Here is a 10402-nt window from a genome sequence, read left to right on the forward strand (position 1 = left end):
CAAATGCAAGTAGATAAACAGGTGCCCCTTCAGTGGGAAGATAACAGCGTTCGGTGCAGTCATGCCGGCTACACGACCACCGGAGTCATCTTCAGACAGTGCTGGTGCTTCGGTTTAATTCTGGAGATGGGCACCATCCCCTTGAGTCAGTTACAACTAGACATTCACGTCAAAGGAAAATCTTTACCTTTAAACATTTATTACAGTCATGGACCAGCATAAGAACAGCAAAATACAGCATACAAAATACAATCAAAAACTCATAAAAGAAGTAAAATGCATATAAATATACCTTTAAAAAACAGATACAAAAAAAATTATCTGTCAGACGATAGAGCCCAGCTAGTCCTGATAAAGCCCAACAAGTAATTCAATTCTTAATCTGTGGTACATGTAATCACTTATTGGATTTCAATTGCTGCTGCAAAAAAAAAAATTTAGCTACTTTATACAGTATAGTAGGATTTGTTTCAGAAAGCAGCAAAGAAACAAGAGACATCAGGAATAAACTCTTATAGAACATGTCCACCTAGCCCGAAAAACCCACAAAAAACTATAAACAAGAGACTGGTCTGAAAGTTTGTGGAATATAGAAAAATAAGATCAGTATGTAGGTCTCTATACTATAGAGACCTATGTACTGATCTTATTTTTCCAATGTCTATACTATATTGAATATGTTCCACTGATTCTATTTGACCAGAATCACAAAGATATGGGATATTCTTATAGCATCCTTCAAGGACAGCTGAAGGAAGAATATGATTTGTAGTTGTGTGAGCTATTAAGCCTTCTCTGTCAGAGAGCTGTGATGCCACAACAAACTTACAAATTCCTGAATTCCATAGCATTGAGACACAACAGTTAAAATGGTGTTGACATGTATTAATTCTGCAGTGTGGCAGCAGCATTAGTGGTTCTTCTAAGAAAAATTACTTGCTGTAAAAGACTGAATCTTTTCCTAAATAAAAAGGAAATGAGACCTTTGAAAAAGAAAATCCAAATGGAACATTCAAGGTGGGCTTGTGGAAAGCACTCTGTTGGAAACAAGAGACATCCCACAATATGTCTGGATCAGGTGAGCATGATGTGTTCAGCTCTTCAAAAAAGTAAAAGATTTATACTGAGGTGTGGTAGCATCTGGAGAGGATTTAGGTGAGTGTACATCTGCACCTGGACATCAGATGTAAGCAAAGTGAAAACCCTTTCAGTCTGCCCACAGCAATTGCCTAAGAGGAGTCTCTAAATGGAGCTGCCAGATCAAACATTTTCCAGATGTCTCCTGCGTTGTCTGTTTTTCTACACTTTTTAAAAAAAGTATTTAGCTTTTCCTTTAGTTTGATAATTTATTATATACACAAAGCTGTAGAGGACAGTGGTGACAAAGCAAAGAAGAATTAAGTCAAGCAGCAAGCTGTAGTCAGAGGCAAACTCTGATTATTACATTTTGTGTTAATGGGAGGTATATTGTTGATTTTCCATTTTCTCATCTTCAGAACATTTGTATGGCTGCATTTGTATCTATATCAGGAACATCAGTCTTTTAACTGAAGAGTGCTGAAATGGAAGACATTGTTGAATACAATATGTATACCACAGCTTTCAAAAAAGAATTCTTAGGTAGTGTGCCAGCTATTATTTTAATCGCCAGATTATGCTGCTGCTGCTAGTGTTCCTGCCTACAGCTTGCATCACCTGCCAAACTGCCATCTTCAGTGTGAGTGTGAATTTCAATTCAGTTCATGTTTGATAAGAATACCTCAAAATCCACAAACGTTTTCATATGCAGGATGGGATGAATTTGTTAGTAACAAGATTCAAATGTGGGAATAATCAACACTACAGAACAGTCCATTAATCTCTAGAGTCCTCAGTTCTGAATTTCTAAAAGTATGAGTTTGAATCCCTGAGCCTTTCACAACTTTTGCAACAACAGGGGGAAATCATTTATTATCAGTTGGGACCACCTAGAACAAGTAGTTTCATTTTCAGTCCAGTCCAAACCAATTCAATTTTTGCTCCAGCAAACAGTGACAGAGGGAGGATGAAAGAAGCTGGGTATGCAATTTACTCACTAGACATTCAGAGTTCAAAATGCTGTGATCAGTCATAGATTTCTTTTGTGTCTTTGCTCACTATTGGCCCTGAAGAACTGCAAGGACATGCCTTCTTTCCTAAAGGGACAGTGTTCCAACTATCTTACTGTTTTAGTATACTGGTTCTGTGCTGTTCCTTCTGATCAAAAGGAATATCCCTTAAATTATACAACCACAAATCCCCCCCCCCCCCACACACACACACAAGTTTTTTTTTTGTCTGTGATGTGTCTTAGAATAAAAAGGGTGCTATCCTTAGTTGGGAATAAAATATTTCTGTTTGTGCTGGGAATTGCCTCTGTATGTTCTATGAAACAGACATCATCTACTTGTTTAAAAAAGAAAATTCTGAGAAGTTTTGAAACATATAGTGCAACCAAAAATAAAATTTCCTCTGTCTCCCCCTGCCCAGAGAATTTAACATGTTTCAGAGTTATCAGCCACTTTTCTTGCATGTTGGTGTAATTCATTTGGACTGGAAAATGTTGGCACAAGTTATGGGCACTATTTTCTCCCATTCATACAAAAGCTAGAGCTTTGTTTATTCTGTGATGCTAAGTAACTGTTCAATGAATGACAGATGACAAGGACAAATCTATGTGTCTTATATGACAAGGCAAGACAAGCCTGAAACTCTTGCCAACTACTTCTGATAATTCCTTTACATAGATTTGCCAAGAGATCAGTAGGATTGAAACTCTGAGGATAGATGCTGGCTTATTTACATGATTTTCCTTCGAGATGTTGCATTACATTCTGCAAGGCACAGCATGGTTATTCTGTATGTTGGTGTGTGTGAAAACAGATTGTGGGAATATGTGATGCATGCCTTTTTGGGCAGACAGTCCTGTGGATGCCAGATTTCTAGAAGTGGCTCTATGAATGTACACATCTGTTGACAAATTTAACTGGAAATCAGGTTTCAGGTTTCCTGATCCTTGTCCCAGAAATCTAGCACCTTGCTAATGAGGAAATGTAGTCTGCATATGCTCAGCCCTATCTTTATTTATTTAACCCAAAGGCAGGATTTTAAAAAGTTATCTTCTTTGGCTGACAGCTCCCAGAATCCCCCAGCTAGCATAGCCAATATTCATACTGCCTGGGGGATTCTGTGAGCTACAGTCCAAAGAATAATTTTTCCAAGCTCTGCCTTGGGGCAGGGAAAAAAAGAGAATAGTGGAATATAAACTATGCAAAATGGTTTCTGAGCACAACCATAGGCAGCAGAATCACCTCCTATCTGTTTTACACATTGTACAGATCAAAGAAGTTTTGACAATATTTGAAAGAAAATGTGTAGCAAGCAACAGATTGTACAAGTCTCTCATGAAGTGTGCAATATTCATAATGCAAAAAAATTGTATATATTGATTGAAAAATACATGCAAGGGATGAACATCCCCCCTCTAAGACTTTACAAGACTGCTTTCAAATTCCTAATGAAGTTTTCTCCCGATACAGGCAGTTCTTTAACAAGTAGAAGTACACTGGAAATGTGGGTGAAAACAGCGGTGCTACGCACAACACAGAGAGACACATCCTTTTCCTTTGCTACCCTCTCCTTTGTAGTGCTGAATACAGAAAAGAATCAAGAAATCTGGGCAGTCTATCACTTTGCCACGGTTCATTTTAGCTAATCCAGACATCTAGCACAGCAGGGGAAAAACTGCTGTATCTAGTGAAACAAGAGCATGAATAATTAAAACTCTGTTATTAATGAACTTCCAGTCGTTATGTAAATGAAACTGATTTCAAGTCTAATTTGTCAGCCTGAATTCTTTTTCTGTTCTTCCTTTGTCTGGGACAAGAACTCATCATAATGGACTTGATAATAAAACACTGGCAGACATGCTGTGTGCAATGCCCATGTACGTTAGAGCTTTTAGCGTCCTTAATTGATACAGTTCCTGCAGGAGAAGTCTATAAGGCGTGTGTGTGTGTGTGTGTGTCTTTACAATATCTTACAAGCAGCTCTTTCTTTTCAATAGGACCAGCTTTTTTGTGTTTTTCCCACATTAGCATATACCTTAACATGAGAGGAGGTGGCTCGTAATTGTTATTTAGTAAGCCATGCCTTTAGGACATTCTTTGTGGTGCTTACTGAAAAGTATGAGTTCAAGAATTTTCACTGTAACATGAGTGTATAGCTAAGTCGCACAGGAACAACCCAAAAGAAGGTATGTGAATGTTTTAAAAACCAGCTTAGAAAATGTTTGAATACTTATTCTTGGGCCAAATTCGCATCTCATGGGAAACACGATAGCTCCTTCTAATTCCCAGCTGTGATGGCTTCCTGCCCCTGGCTAGTCAGTCATACATATTGTCTGCTTTCCGCTCTGAAATTTTGCTGAATGCTTTAAAAATGGCTTTTAAAAATATTATGATTTTTTAAATACGGTGCTGTAAATAACGCTCTGTTTGGCAATGGTATCACATGGCCAGCAGAGAAATTAACAAATAAAATTTCAGAAACTGGCCCTGCTGTGTAGTTTGCAATAGTTCAAACTGCACATTTGGTAGGCATAGATTTTAAGTGATGTCATTCCTTTTGCATTACTTCCATCAGTTCAACATTTTTCCTAATGCGTCTGGTGACTCTGCACTTATGACCAAACTGTGGGTGCAACTTTTTGACATGCAACCAAAAATTATAGAGACTTACACGCTTACATGAAAATAAATCTGCATAATCCAAATATCTACTAAACTGGGACTGCAATTTATTGGAAATAAGTCCCATTGAACTCACTGTAAAGTATACCTCATAGGTCACTGTTTTCTATCCATTTGTGTATCTATTCATTCACAGTTTAAGAAATTAAGCAGTTAAATTGCATGAACCTGCTGCTAAAATAGAAGAGATGGAATCATGCCTTCCCCAGTAGGCTCTGGTAAAAGCAAACCGCTGCAGCCTCTCCAAGCTTCTGTTCTTCCTTATTAATAAGTTAGCCATCTTGACCACATTCTGATGTTGCTTGGCCACATGTGTCCCTATTTTACATTTGCAAAATTTTAGATGGCATGATATTTAATTCCATTAATACAGTCACACTTTTGAACCAAACCGCAGAAGAAGCTTTGCTTTTTCACCTTGCCATTGCCTAGAGATATGACTTTCAAATCCATGTGGGGTTTTTAAAATTTATTTCATTCCATTAAATATTTTATTTTATTTATTTATTTCCACAGGATATTTGATACTGCATTTGCAAAGTCCAATTCCTCAATCAATATTACATTGAGCCATATGTCAGAATCCATCCAAAAGTTCTAGTAAATGCTTCTGGTGATAAAGCTGCTAATGCAGGAACAAAACCTGCCGTATAGAAGTAGGGCACTGTATGTTTCCTTGGTGGATTTAATCAAGTGGGATTTAACCAGGTGAGAATACTCAGCACTCTGTATCCACAGATTGTTTTATCCATGGATTCAAGCTTCCATGGCTTGAAAACATTTTAAAAATGTATAAATTCCAAAACGCAAACCATCATTTCACCATTTTATATAAGAGACATAATTTTTACATACCATTGTATTTAATAAGACTTGAGAATCCATGGACGTTGATCTCAATGAGCGTTCCTGGAACAAACCCCAGCGGAAACCAAGGGTCCACTGTATAAAAATTCAGCAATCAATAGTTAACAAGATGTTCCAGCCTTCCTTCCCAATATCCTACAACTGAGCTTTTTTTCTACTCTCCTGTTAAGATGTAATTGAAGGGCTTCTTTTTTTAATGGCTGGCTTAATTTGGCTATCATTTTGCTTTATTTGCCTTATTTTTACAGTAATAGGACCCTACAGAGATTGCAAGATCCTTTTACGCTTAGCTACTGCTAAACATAAAATATTTTCTTTTTAAAAAACAATTTGTTTTTTACCTTGAAAGTATGGATAACTAAAAGGAATGATTTTTCCTCTCCCTGGAAGCAAGAGTGTTGTATTGCATAAAGCAGGTGTTTACAGAACAGTTCATTGAAATTCAGTATGGTTCGTTATGATTTAATGGAGCTAATATCCAGTTTATAATGTTGCAGCTGCTGAATCTAAAGTGATAGTAAAGGTTTGCAGGTTTCCTTTGGGTCAGCAATTGTTGGCAAAACCACCCAGACAAGCCATTTATTCTCCCTTGTGGCCAGCAATTCTGAGGATGTCTTAAAAAAATTAAACAGTTTAGAAAGGATGTTTTTAACTTTTTAAAAATATATATTTTGATCCAAGTTAAAGCAAATGTACTCATGTGGCTAGATGGCACTGTGGATTAATATACTTCAGGATTAGTGTGCCTGAAGGGCTTATATCTCACAAACAGCACAAATTCACATTTGCACCCTTCCCTTCCTCTTTAAAATGAATGAAGAATTGAATGTGGACTACATTATTAGATGGGTCTGCTTGCAGGACCTGACTGTCAAGGTGTTTTTAGGTGATACTCTGACTTAAGTCTCTTTCAAATCATACATTTATAGCATTCTGTCCCCACTTTAACTCTCTTGGCTCTACAGAATCCTGAGATTTAAAGTTTTGTGAGGCATTCTGAATTATCTGATGGAGAGTTCCAGTGCCTCACTAATCTTTAACTCCCAAGAATCTGTAGAAAGTTGTTATGGGCTTGAAGTAGTTAAAATTCTTTAATTGTATAACATGAAAGATATTATAGCTGGCTTTGGGGCTGTCTGCATGGGCCAAAAAGCCTATTATATGTTTCCCTGGCCTCACATCAATCTGTTTGGACAACACAGTCCAAAGTCCTAGGGCCAAGATTGGTGCAGATCCTGGCAGAATGGACATGGATCCAATGGATCCAGCCTGATCCCAAAGCAAACACCCCTAAGGTGGGTCAAAATGATACCTTGTTTGCCGCAGTTTCCAAAAAGCTCCATGGCAACCCCTAGCTGTTTAAATGCTCCTCTGTGCTCCTTACCTTTCTGTGCCTCCTCCTACTTTACCCCTCCATGCATTCACTCCTATGGGGAAGCTTCCAGTATCCATGTCTCATGTGGGAACAGGGCACCTGGCCATGTGGGTACAGCCAGGCACCTCATTTCTGAGTCAAACATGGGAATGAGGGGCTTCTTAGCAGAAAGACACAGCTAGTAGTGGGTCCCTAAGCTGGCACGAGGATGGGTGTAGAAACACCTGCCCATCCACACACCAGAATAGTGCACCTGGGCCAGAATAGCAGGGGCTCAGCCTATGCTTTTCTGACCTGTCTGCTCAGGGCCTTTCATAATTGCTGAACAACTGCTTGCCATAAAGTATGTTCTTCTTGCAGTGTTATGACACAGGGATTGGTTAGTATGGGGTAGCCAATGATTATTTAAAATGTGCATAATCATGTGGGTATCCTTGGCTCTGGTGTGTGGGTGGGTGTTAGCAAAACTGAACTCCACTCATTTTATTTTGTAAACTACCTCATTACTTTTGTTCATGAACATCATATATAAATATTAGTTAGGGGCAACCACCCCAAAGGGGCTTCTTGAAGCCACCTTTGAGAAAGCCAGATTGGGGCTGTGGCAACTGCACACTGTGGCCATAATCTGTCTTTTTGCTGGCCCAAAAAAGAAGCAGTAAATAGCTGCTCCTTTTTGCACTGGCAAAAAGCCGCCTTTTCTGCCCTGCTGCAGACTGAGGCCAGCTTTCAGTACTGCAGGAGTATCCAGAAGCTGGCCCATGTATGGGCAGCCGGGCGATGTGAAGCCAGCTTCAGTGTGGTTTCAGAGTGTGCAGTGTCAAAACACCACGCTCTGAAGCCGTCCGGATGGCGGCACAAAGTAGTGGTCTATTTCACACCATAGTTGTTTAGTTAGATAGCCATTTCAAAGGATTAATCTGTATCAACATACAGTGGAATCTTGTATCACCTTTGATACTAACTGGGAGAAGGTTTGCAGCATAAGCTTTTGTAGATACAGTGCCTGCTCAATTAGAGAATGTATTGAACCCAATGTTGAAAGGGAAATTGCCTCAAGGAACCTTTTTTTAGCAAGAGCAAAATTATTCTTATACCACCCTGGATGATATTATATAATAATGGTATATAATATAATTATGTACTATAGACATCAGCCCAGAATGAAATCAGTAAAGGGAGGGAAAGATGTCATTGAAGACAGTCTTAATTCACCAAACTCCAAAAGATGCCAAACATCTTGGTTTCATATAGAGCCATAAAGGGGCTTTTTTCCAGGTCTAAGAGGCCATAATGCCCAAAAGGCCATTCTGAAAGGGCACAAATAATATTATATAATAACTGTATATTACAGTCCAGAACATTTAATCAATCAATTGAGGAGGATGAGTAATTGAAAAGGGTCACAGTACACACACACCCAGCTCCAGAAAGACCTCAAACATTTCCCTTCAATACTGCTCCGTTCTGTCCAAGGAAACAGTCGGAAAGGACCCTGGCTACTTTATGGCTTTGATATTCTGCTAAGTAAGAAAATCATTCCCCTACCCCCATTCCCTTCATTTTCCCCAACTTTTTTCCATTGTTCTTTTTTCTTCTTACTCAAACAGTAGCTGCTCTTCTTTTCCATAAACCTAGCTAGCTGACCTGAATTCCCTCTTGCATCCTCTCTCTTGTCTTCCCAAAGAAAACAGCAAGATCAGCCTTCCTAATTATAAAGACATGTGATGCATTTCCTCTAATCCTAATATTTTTCCTGTGGCAGCATGCCTTCCTATTTTACAAGGTGACAGGGATACCCACCCTGATGACCTAATTCACTATAGAATATTTTTAATGTTAGCGTTAATTGGGAAATCAAGTAACATATGTGAAATCACTACGAAAAAAGTGAATTAATAAGCCAACGAGTAAATCAACGAATTAATCACAAGCTCTTATTTCCCTGCAGATTGGCTTATGGTTATAAATCTTTATTTTCATGTTAATGAGATGTGTTATTTGGTTGCCATGGTTATATGTGAAGCTTTGACTCACACGAGAGTATGCTGAATGAATTGTTCCTTTTCATTCCAGAAATTAGTAAATGGCTCACATGTTGGTGCAGACACTGGCATGAAAAAGGTGTGTGTAAATCAGACCTTAATCAAACCTTTGGAGCAATACAAAGATGAAGCAAGAAATCTTTACTGTTGACCTACTCAGCTGGGTTTTCTTTTCATGTAGAGTCACCTATCAATGAGAAATCAAAGAAGTTTTGTTCAGCTTGTGATCTGGAAAGAGTAAACATCCCACTCTCCTTCTGTATAAGAAGCCTGAGGTTCAAACTGAACAGATCATAGTGTTTTTCCTCAAGTCTTAACAATATGGGAAATGCTGTTAAAGCCACCCACAAAATCTGTGCTGCCTTCAGATAGAGGTTTAGGCCTGAGATCCAAGATTCATTTGAAAGAATGAATGAGAGTGTGGCTAAATAAAGCAGTGCTTGCTTAACACATTGTGAAGTAAATGAAGTAACATACAATAGCATTTAAAGGCCTGTAAGACCATTCAGTTCACAGTCTAAAATTACCTAACTGCAACCCTACACTAAATATACAATTAAAAAGTCAAGATATATAATTAGTACTTTCTCTATAGGTACTCTGTTCGTGACATTTTTCTAAGTTGTGAGAAAACACCTTACTTTGCTCTGATATTTAGCCTGACAAACTGAATCTTCAAACTTAATTGTGAAATGTTAGGTAATTAGAATACCCTGTTTGTGACCTAGAAATCATTGCACATAACCAATAAAGAATAATATTTTGTACTTATTTCCCATCTCTTTTTGTCCTGCTCAGGAGGTGGTGATCATTATCAGAATAACTGAAAGGTAATTGCTGTACATGCCTTAATTATATCATTTTAGAACTGTGTCTTTGAGAATGCAGGAAGGTACTCTGTATTATGTTTTCACTGTGATCATAGAGCCAGGCATAAAAATTTTAATACATTTTTTTAAAAGATAGATGGTTGTGTGTCAAGGCTATTTGCTGTTTTTCTTTTTATTATATCTAAAAAAAAATCTGTTGTTATTCTTCATCGGTGACCTGAGGTGATAGTGTTTTATGGTGCATCTATATACTTTTCACAATAGCCTTCTGTACAGAAAATGTAAAGGGGTTTTGCAAATGGGGATCCACTGTGAAGTGAAGTATTAACTATAAAATAGGCTTTAACATACACAATTCATCTGATTTTTGAGAGAACCCTGAAAATGCCTGCAAAAGAACATGTGAGCCAATTAAGATTTTTGAAGCACCATCTATCTAGGATTTTTTATTTATTTTTATTAACGTAACATTACACACACACACACACACACATATATATACATACACATATACAT

General features: G+C 38.0%; 1 long non-coding RNA gene across 4 annotated transcripts in view; it reads left to right on the forward strand.

Annotated features, from left to right (window-relative positions):
• Positions 1–10402, forward strand: part of LOC121928911 — a 180472-nt gene that overhangs the window by 158356 nt on the left and 11714 nt on the right. For 2 of the 4 annotated variants that reach the window (XR_006103595.1, XR_006103596.1), the window contains exons 3-4: positions 5286–5477; positions 9855–9886. This is a non-coding gene — a long non-coding RNA (uncharacterized LOC121928911). Of the gene's footprint in view, positions 1–5285; positions 5478–9087; positions 9835–9854; positions 9887–10402 lie in introns of those variants that run through there. The other 2 variants (XR_006103594.1, XR_006103593.1) reach the window with 1 other exon arrangement.

This window comes from Sceloporus undulatus, chromosome 4, assembly GCF_019175285.1.
Source record: "Sceloporus undulatus isolate JIND9_A2432 ecotype Alabama chromosome 4, SceUnd_v1.1, whole genome shotgun sequence".
In the NCBI taxonomy this organism is placed as follows: domain Eukaryota; kingdom Metazoa; phylum Chordata; class Lepidosauria; order Squamata; family Phrynosomatidae; genus Sceloporus; species Sceloporus undulatus.